The sequence below is a fragment of the Mytilus trossulus genome, chromosome 3 (assembly GCF_036588685.1).
Source record: "Mytilus trossulus isolate FHL-02 chromosome 3, PNRI_Mtr1.1.1.hap1, whole genome shotgun sequence".
Classification (NCBI taxonomy): Eukaryota; Metazoa; Mollusca; class Bivalvia; order Mytilida; family Mytilidae; genus Mytilus; species Mytilus trossulus.
The window spans coordinates 45,737,911-45,749,051 of record NC_086375.1 but is presented as its reverse complement, the minus strand read 5'-3'; positions in this window follow the sequence as shown (position 1 = coordinate 45,749,051).

Sequence of the window (11,141 nt, the reverse complement as noted above, 5' to 3'; positions counted from 1 at the left end):
TAAATGCAAGAACATTCAGGATAGAGAAATACACAAATAAACAATACAATAGTACATTTTGACATGCTAATAGTTATCAAACTTTTGTTTGTCTGTTTGTCCTTTTAATTTTTAGCCATGGCGTTGTCAGTTTATTTTCGATTTATGAGTTTGACTGCCCCACTGGTATCTTCGTCCCTCTTTTCTAAAAAAACGACAAAGTTCAAGATGAGGTTTGTAATTATGGTATTAGATGTTTTTATAACAATTTCAACACTTAATATATGTGAAAGTAAATAGATAATTAATTTTATTATCTAGCTATGTGGGTATTTCTTCTAAATCAAACTGTAAAACAAATAAATCGTGTACGTTTAGTTGCTTTATATTAGAATCTTATAAGTGAAAAGGGAGATTTATTACCTTTACTTTTACATACGAATTGAAAATTAAAAATAAAAAGTATTATTATTACTACAAATGATAAGACATTTAACAATATCCAATCAGAATTACAAATACAACATCATAACTAAATACACGAATGTTGTATAAACAAATACCATTACATGTCTTATAGCAATGCGAATTAACACACAGCCAAACAGTCATAATCTGGAATAGTTCAAGTTCGGTACTTAAAAAGACCAGACGACGTAAATGATAAACCCCATATCTAACATGTGTTAGTCAGTTTAGACAAAGACACATCGCATTGTGAAAAAATGTCTGAAGATATGACGCAGTCCTTCTAGTATCAGTAATAGTCATATTCACTGGGATATATAAGATCAAGTATTGGCTGAAATATGGGTTATTCAGTGATAGGACATCATCAATATATCTGAAAGTAAATAAAGGCAACAGTAGTATACCGCTGTTGGAATGTCATAAATTCTAATATGACGTCCTAATTACGCTTTGTAAACAAAGCCGTGTTCTAAGGAGCATAAAAAATATGTTTGCCACATGCGCACAAACTTACTGTGTGTATTAACGTTATTTCCATCGTTATCCTTTAAAATGTATACATTAAAGCAGCTAGCATAAACTTTTATTATATGTTTTTATAAAACAACATATGTTAACTCTGCTCGTAGTTTTTAAACTTATCAAATATGAAATGTAATGCATAGACTTATCGGGGAGGGAATGGGAAAGGCCAAACATTTTTAAGGTATTCAGTGTAAAATATCGACAAATATAATGCCTACCCATGTTAAAATGAGCATAGAGCATGACACGAAGGAATTATTTCTTAAGCGATTAACATAAACTACTAGTATAAGAGGAAAACAACGAAACAACAGAAACACTGAAGTGCAAGAAAAAACCAAAACGACAATGCAACAGAGAAACGAACTATAAAACTAAATAAAGTATGAAGAAATTAGCAATGCTGGTATACAGTGAGCTTACTTTTACAACATAAGGAATGATTCAAAATTGTCAAGCTGCATTTGTGCTTTATATCTTTCAGGTGAAAAGATATTCGAGGGTTTGCATTTATAATTATGGTTCCCTTGACAGGGTATCTGCTTATAAAATAGCAAAATAGCAGACAGGGAAATTAAAAGATAATGCTAGCTTATAATTTACTTGAAAACAAATAAGAAAAAAACGAGCTGCAAGGGAAATTCAAAACGGAAAGTTCATTATAAAATGGCGAGACAATTTTTATCTGTTAAAACATTTTTAGTTGAAGGATCATACTTCTGCTTACGAAGTATGTATAATGTAAGCATATAAAAGCGTTACGTATGAAAGTATCATGAGCATCTGCTTTGGGTCCACCATTTGCAATATTACCATTCACTTCTTTCTCAACCAGAGTTCATACACGACTTTGGTGGAGTGGTCTATTTGTAACCCGGATTTGTTTTTTTTTCTCTATCGATTTATGAATTTCGAAAAGCGGTTCAGTTTAAACATATTTATTTAGAGTGGATTGGGAAACAAGTTTTGCAACTTATATTTATCCCTTTCCACTTTGCGGGTGCGCGTGCTGCCTTGTAGCGGCATTAGCCTACTCTTTTTCGAAATCTACAAGGGTGTCTTTAACGTGCAAGAGATATGGCTCTCTCTTAACACGGGTCAGCCATTTATCGTCCCCTTCCGACGGACTATCATCGTTTCCTCAAGACCATACTCGCAAATGGTGTTAAGGGAGAGCCGAAAATTGAGTTCCTGAAATTTTCATCCCAAACGAGAATCGAACCAGGAACCTTTGTGTTAGTAGTCCGATGCACTAACCACTACACCACGGCTCTCTATAAAAAAGCGGTATACTACTGTTGCCTTTATCTATTGTTATTACTCAATTTATTTCACTTGACTGGGCGGAGTTTCACCAGTTCGCTCATAACAAACCAGTCCATCTATGAATAGGTGTTTTAGGATAAACTCATTAATGAAATGTCCAGTTATTCATTTGTAAATTACTTTGATAACACTGATAGGTGATTAGAAATCACTAATGATTATAACGGTAATCATCCTTGTCACACACATCTTCAAATAGACTGTCCTTATGCAAATTAAAACGTGAGCTCCGCCCGATCAGTTTAAATAACATTGGTAATAACTGTTTTAATAAATCACGATCCGAATTATAGGTTTTTTAATTTCCCTTCTTCTATTTTCCCCTTTGTTATCTATTTGAAAATTAATAATTTAAATATAGGGAATATAATGTTGCTTATTTGTCAGTCGTTTTGCTCAGGTTATTAATGAATTATGCTTCAGTATAAACACTTATTTATTATTATTTAAAGTAGACATAAAATATAGAATAGGGAGAAAAGGTTTAATTCCCAGAATGGACTAAAATCTACATTCCGAATGACGTTGAATTAAACAATTAAATAATACAGACGAACATCATTTAATGAGGAGAAAAATCATAAACGGCTCTTTTGTGTCACTTATAGTTTTGATTTAACATGTTGATGCAAGCTTATGACAAAGATTAAATTTGCTTTGCCTCCCCTTTCACAAAAGGTTCATTTTTCAGAAAACATTTGGATTAAGAAACATCCTGTTTCATTTCAAACTGTTTTGAATACATTGGTTTTATGGGATCTTTATGTATTATTTTCAATTAATCACTACAAGTCCTATCAAAAAGGTATCACCCATACAATTAAAAATCGATAATTTATGAAAAATGAATTAAAGGCAATGCTCAAGGTCACTATTTCATTTGTATGTATTATTTACAATTAAAGTCATAAGAAACCTCAAATCAAAAAAAAATAATGCATATGTTTTTTATAACTCAATGGATAGTTTTCATTGTAAAACTAATGTACATATACTTTTTTCTGAAGAAAATCCTTTAATTTATTCATATTTAGAAGAAGTTTACTTTATTTGAATTGTTTCCTTCCAGCAAGCAATTCCCCCGATATATTTTCCGTATGCAAGGTGACCTCAGTGTGACCCATCTCGTAAAAATCCGGTGACCACAATACGCATGGATGTCCTTAAAATAAACTATTATCTGAATTTACATGTTAAACACGTGCTCAATTTCCATGCTTTTTTGTTTATTTTTCGTCAATTGTTGACAAACAGGTGACAATCGTTAAACTTCGGCTTCAAAACACGAACTTTAATTACCTGCCATATTTTCACAACAACACTGACCGATTGAAAAAAAAATTGACGATTATACGAAATTTACACGAAAAAAATGATAAATTCGAGCACAGAAGACTAAGTTTATGATGTTTGTATGCATTGGTTTAAGAATTTGAAGAACATTATTTTTCACCGGTCACTCGTTTCTTATGACTTTAAATAATCACTACTAGTCTCTAAAAAAGATGTTTCCGTCCGCAAAGCTATTGTGTCCGGAATAACAATTTTATCACTAGACATTCATGGAAGTCTGATATTGTCCATTTTTTTAAAAACATTTGATGGACAACCCGTAGTAATGAGTTTGTATTATCTTTCATTTTTGCTGGTGTGTTTTGTATATGCGACTTGTGTTTCGTTGGTTCTTACAACGTGACTCTGTACTTTAAAAGATCCTGCCAGTATGTTATTGTTCGATAATATGTCATTATGTTATATTTCTATTATAAATTAGAAAATACGTGGAACCACAAATGTCAAAATTATTTAATCACGTAGTGGAATGAACCATTTGTGGATTCTTATTAATAGTCTATAGAACTTTTGGACTATTCTAAATCTCGGTCTATTTCTAAAATTAATTCTTACATACTTTTGATTTTTTAAACCTGTATGCTAACATTGCCCATGTGAAATTTTAAAATTGTCTGTATAAGCATTGAACGACAAAATATGATGCATATACATTTTCTGACGTCAGAAACGCCAAACTGTTTCTTTAAGTTGTAACACGATGATGACTGACTATTCTATTTATTATGTCTGTTTAGTTCACGCATCATTGTAAGTATAACGGAATTGGATGAGACTGTCGTCCAAGGTGAGAGATTTAGCGCTATACAACCAGGTTTAATCCACCATTTTATAAATTTGAAAATGATGTGTTTTGTCATTTGATTTTGCCATGTGATTAGAGACTTTCCGATTATATTTTGCTCTGAGTTCAGTATTTTTGTGATTTTACTTTTGATACTCAAAAGTTTCTGTCTGTAATTGTCTCAAATAATTTAAAATCGAAAATTCTTTAACTGCAATGATCAAATTCGAAGCAGAAACAGAATTTATGTGCCTGGCATTTATTAAAAAAAAAATGCAAAGTTTGAGAGTATCGTCTCGAGTATCGTATCAATATGAGATAATGATTTTGCCATTTGATAAGGGACTTTCCGTTTTGAATTTTCCTCGGAGTTCAGTACTTGTGTTATTTTACTCTTCATGGAGGAACTGTTGGGGATCTCTTAACACAGAAATAGAAAATTTACAATATGAAATTTCAAATTATCTTTTTTGACGTAGTTCTCAATATACAATAATTGTCAATTCTTGAGCTTAGTCAAGAAATCAGTCAAAATTAACGGTATATTTCGTTAGAAATTATATAACAAGGTGCAGTTTGTTGTACGGATAGTGCTCAGCTTATCTTCATAAAAACTTGCTTTAAATAAACATCAACAAAACATTAATAATTTACTGCAGCATTTTGTTGTTTTTTGCTCTCGAAAAACAAATCCGTTTTTATTTGTTATTTTGAACAAACTGATTCTCCTTAATTCCAAATAATTACGTCTTTAAAGAAAAAAAAAAGAGTGTAAATCATTACTTGCTGTCATGATTTCAATATACCAATAAATTTAATTGGAAAATTAAAAACATCTTAATCATAAAAACTAGCTTGTGGATAAAATGTGAATTGAATTTTTCTGTACAAGTTGTCTTTTCAATTTAGAGTAAGTAAATATGTTTATACAATATGACGCCTGTGACAAAAGGTGAAGTACGGCCTGCATAATCTTTAATTATGATGTAAGCAAAAAGAAATATAACACTTATTTTTGGACCACAGTACACATGCTATTAACAAGTATTCAAACAATATGTGAATTATTATTCAAAGTTTTGTATTTCAAAGTTATGTTCGCACCTATCAAAATTACATCCTGTAGCTAGTTTTGTTGTTATTTATGGTTATTTTTGCCTTTATGTAACGTGATTTTAGGAATGATTTCGAGCACCACTGAAATACATTTTAAACATGAGCATACGGTGCTTTAAACAGTTTAGGTATCATAATTTTGTATGGAATCGATATCATGAATTCCAGAATAATGGTAGAATTATGTTCTTGACATTGCATTGTCGGTTTTTTTTCGACCTATGAGTTTGAAAGCCCCTTTTGGTATCTATCGCCTTTGTATTACACAATTATCTAACAGAAAATTTATTTTATAAAACCCAACCCGTATTATTGATATTTTATCTAAACACAGAACTCCTGATTACTGGACACTAATGGTCGTACCCCATTTCAGAGTACACATTGTAAACTGTAAATTGTAAAAATTGTAAATCTACAAAGCCAGGATATCCAATTATATGTCATATTTTCAACAAGGATTTATTTTTTTGAGAAACAGAATGGGTGAATATGTCCCGTCTTCTCGGTGGGCCTAAAAGATTTATAAATCTGTAAACTACTATTGTATTTGAATTTTCGGAGCTAACTTACATGACAGTCAGAAGCAGCTCAATAGTTCTCTATTAACTTAATTCAGTCTGGAAGGTACAAAAAAACACGTCCAACAAACATGTGATCTTATACTAGTTGATAAAATGTAAAAGAATCAAAATGGAGAATTATATAATTCGATAGATAAAATACATATAATATAATTAAAAACAGAAGTTAATTTAACTTAGTCATTGTGTTTGTGTTATTTGGTCAATGTTTGTTTTTAAGATTAAGATAATTACACAATGTTGACTGCTGTACCCCTATTTTTGACATTTTTACCTATTATGACTGTTTGTTTTCACAGTAGGAAATTCTCTCTTTTGCTGTTCTAAACTGGCCATTTTTATTTGTTTTCTAGATAATTCAGTGTGTTAGGCAGATGTCTTATAAACTGAGTTTTACTGTGCTTTTTGCTTTGTGTCTGTTTATGAGACTTGGCTAGACATCTTGTTGAGAAGTTGAGATTTTAAAGAAACCATGTTGCATTGTTGCGCCAGTTCCAAATCAGCGACCTCTAGCTGTTTTTAGTCGTCTGCGTTTTCCCAAATTTTGGTTCATTGTATGTATCGGAGTTTAGTATGGCGTGAATTTTGCAGACCTTGTATACATTATTGTCGAGGTCCAACAGAAGCCCACTTCCGAGTGAGGGATTCTCTTGGTGTTTTAAGACACATATTAGGCCTTGTGTTGTTTTGTGCTCTTTCGTTGGCTTGTTGTTTATTTGACACATTCCCCGTTGTTTCTATTCTCTAATCTAATAACTACATGTATAACAAAAAAAATAAGGATATTGTGTGAGTCACTAAGAGTATCATCAGCTCAGTAATCAGGTGCTTTGACCATTATGGCAAACTCAAAAGCTAAAACACATCAGACGTATGTACAACAACTGCCATATTCAAGATTGAATTTAAATAAAATATGTTTGGAAAAATTCGAAACATCGAACATTATAGTGTTTCTTTACAATATAGCGTAAGTAAATATGTTTATACAATATGCCGGCTGTGACAAAAGGTGAAGTTCAGTCTGCATACTCGTTAATTATGATGGAAGCAAAAAGAAATATAACACTTATTATTGGAACACAGTACACGTGCAACCAACAAGTAATCAAATGAACATATAAATTGTTATTCACAATTTCAAGTTAGGTTCGAACCTATCAAAATTACGTTCTGTCGCTATTTTAAGAATTATTTTTGTTAAAAAACCAATACAACATTTTGATTTAATTTTCAAAATTGATTAGAGATATTCAATTCCCGTAACTGCTAACATTGAAATTTAAAAAAACACCATAAACGAGTGTTTCAATTAATAATATTGGAAATATTTAGATCATCAAAAATTATAGTGCCCTTACTAAAACGTGCAGTGTCTGTGCTCCACGAAACCTCTTTTAAACCTATAAACACTTCTTTTATCAGGAATCAGAATGTGTGGTTCTTTGTTATGCTATTTTTTGTCAATAACATTAGTCTTTTGCTATTTCTAAGTATTCTGATCTGATGTTCAGTACAACTGAGATAAAATATTCTGAGTACTAGTATATTAAGCATCAAACTAAGTAATATAAAATAAAGATATTTAGCGTTCAACCCATCATGCCTTAGACCGGTACAATTATAGCAAATAATCATAGATAACAAAGTAACGATCAGTACAAACAGTGCAAAAAAAAAGACATTGTTTACAAAGGAGTAGGTTCAGTAAGACCACTTTTTGGCCTCAAAATATAGCAGTTTCAGAAAATTGTGAAAATGTAATTTTTAAGTTATATTTTGGAAAGTAAAATGCTTCTGCTACATAAATATGGGCTGTTTTTGACAATGCAATGCATATATATTGTGTTCTAGCATCATAAAGTCATGCTAAATTACTGAAATCTGCCAAATTGTAGCATTTTGGTTAAATTTTAGATGGTTTCCGTCTTAAATGAAAGTGGTGTCATTCGTGTTCATTCATAATATTGAAATGTAAGTTGTATTTGATGATAATACAAAACATATATAAAGGTTGAGGATGGACACGATTGCGGCCACTTTCATCTGTGACATAAACTATCTGAAAAATGACGTTTTTTGGCATATTTAATAGATTTTTCATATTTAAGCTTTAATCAGAGCGTTTTTAATGACTGAATCAGTTAAAATCTTTCCTTTGAAAATGCCTGTACCAAGTCAGGAATATGACAGTTCTTGTCCATTCGTTTTTGATGCGTTTTGTTTTTTGATTTTGCCATGTGATTATGGACTTTCCAAATTGATTTTCCTCTGAGTTCAGTATTTTTGTGATTTTACTTTTCACATACAGTAATCGAATCCATTGAAATAGACACTTAATTGTTTAAATAGTGTCCGAAAACTTTTGTTAGATGAACCTGAAATTTGAGGCCAAAATCGGCCCTTACCCGACCTACTCCTTTATTATTTCTTCATGTTATAAATGAAACGTTAAATGACTCTTCGAGATGCATCCATCAGTAACAATTTTATTTACACCAGTTAAGTTAAATTAAGTGCAAAAAGAACTATTTAATAGACAATTATTTTGCAACATTATTTTATTTGTATTGAAAAGTTTAAATTGAGATATATTGGAAAATACATTGGCAATGACATCAATTTGTTTGGTAATTCGATAAAATGACAGGTATTATAGATACTCTCCATCTTTTACTTTGTTCTTTAAATTTAAAAAAACGATATCATTACTGGATCTATATAAAAAAAAAGTCATTTGCAATTGTATCAATAGACGATGTGTGGCATTATGACAATGAAAAAATATTTATTTCTCTGGCAACAATAAAACTATAGTCTTTTTGAAAATTTATACATTAAAGATTTTGTTTATACCTCTGTGTCTTTCACATGTCGGATTTATCACAACGAATTTCACGATTAATATACATATACGATATTCATCAAACCATACTTAACACCATACTTTACGTTATATATGTCAGCTTTGAAGCTTTCAAAAATCCCGACGGAGTAACAAACTAATTGTTTACTGTACTTAGACGATACAATGCAGCAAACAGCTGTACTTGTTGACTTGAATCAAAACAACTTTTACAGTTCTTGAATGATTATGGATCAATTGTTTATTATAGGTGTAACACTACTAATTCGGGCCCATACCAGAAAGTAGTTAACATACTATATAGTAAAAAATCATTTCTGTAGATCACCGAAAGGGGAAGTGGTCTAGAACACAGTATTATTTTATTTAGGGGGTTCACTATACATGCAAATTTTTATTAGTCTTCACTTCAAGGTTAATCGAGCAAATTTTATTTAATAAGGCTTTTTACAGTTTTTTTTACTTACTACGGGCTCATAAGGATCTTAAATCTGATTTTATCGCTGTGTCCACAATAGACACAGCAATATTATTCTACGTATTTCACCTGTATCGGTTTGGACAATTCCATGGACTATTCCATACACACACCATTATGCTTAAGGGGTTTTCATATGTCATGTCAAGATGATATAGGCTATTTACCGTTGTTTGCCACAAAAAAAAATCTGGTAAAGTCACTTTTCTGAAAAACTAATATAAATATAGTTAACATATTTATATATTTAATCTAACTGTGTTCATTGACCCGAATTTTTTAATGACAACACACACCTAAAATTCGTTTGGTCTATTCCATGACATTTGCGCGGGAAATATTCATCAGAGACTTTAATAATTTTAATGGACGTTCATCTGGAAAATTTTACTATCTATTTTATGTGAACAATTGCCATATATTTTTGTTTTTCATACATTTAAAGGATCAACGTTATTTAAATTCCGTATATCTTCATTTGACATCAGGTTTGTACGCATTTAGTCTCTTCTCTAGTCTAAAATCAAAACTGAAGGCCGCGAAGGCACACATTTCACATTATGTAATAAAATTCTACTGTTTGCGATAAAAATATTCACTGTTTAGGGGTGTTGAAATTAGGTCTTACATAGTTGATGCGTATCCGATCCGTGATTTGTATATATTTCAATGGTGCTCTCGGTAAGGCCAAAAAAATATATGTTTGATTATGGGTACCTGACCGATCCTATTTTGAGCACCCACCCTAAGCCATTTTATTGCCGTCGTAAGAAATAATCCAATCATTATAAATAGGGGAACTCTCGCCCCATGGACAACTCGGACCACACAATTCAAAATCATGGCACAAAAAATAAAATGGACAAAATAATAAAAAGAAAATACCGACCTACCTACCTACCCTACATATTTTGATGATGTAACCTTAAACAGACATGTTAGATTTCTCGTTTGAATTGTTTTACATTGTCTTATCAGGGCCTTTTATAGCTGACTGCGGTATGGGCTTTGCTCATTGTAACATGTACAACAATCAAACATCAACCCACACTAAACTGAATGTAATTGTAACATGTACAACAATCAAACATCAACCCACACTAAACTGAATGTAATTGAAAGACATCTAGAGGTTGATATCAGAGGTGGATTTAGGGGGGGGGGCCTGCTTTTGGAGAAAAAATTTGGTTGCTTATATAGGGAATCACTGAATCGTGACTGGAGCGGGCCCCCTCTTAGGTCAGTCAGTGGGCTCCCACTTTAGAAAATTTCTGGATTCGCCACTGGATATACAGTAAAAGTAAAGTAAAGTAAAGTAATCTTTATTTAAAGTCGGGTTGCATATATATACATAATAACAATGAACATGAGCTCTTAAGAGCTCTTTAACCGACTGATATTAATAAACAAAACATAAATGTAATAACATCAGACACATATACCATGTATACAACACAAACATGCAAACAGACAGCACATATATATATTAATACATAGATAGCACATGCAGAATAAAAGCTAAGCAAGATAGATTAAAACAAATGTCTAATATCAGCACATATACAGTAGCACATAGTATTTATATAACAGTAGCACATGCAAACTTAAAACTTTAAGCACAAACAAGACTGCATGCAGCTATAGCAAAGGTAATGCATA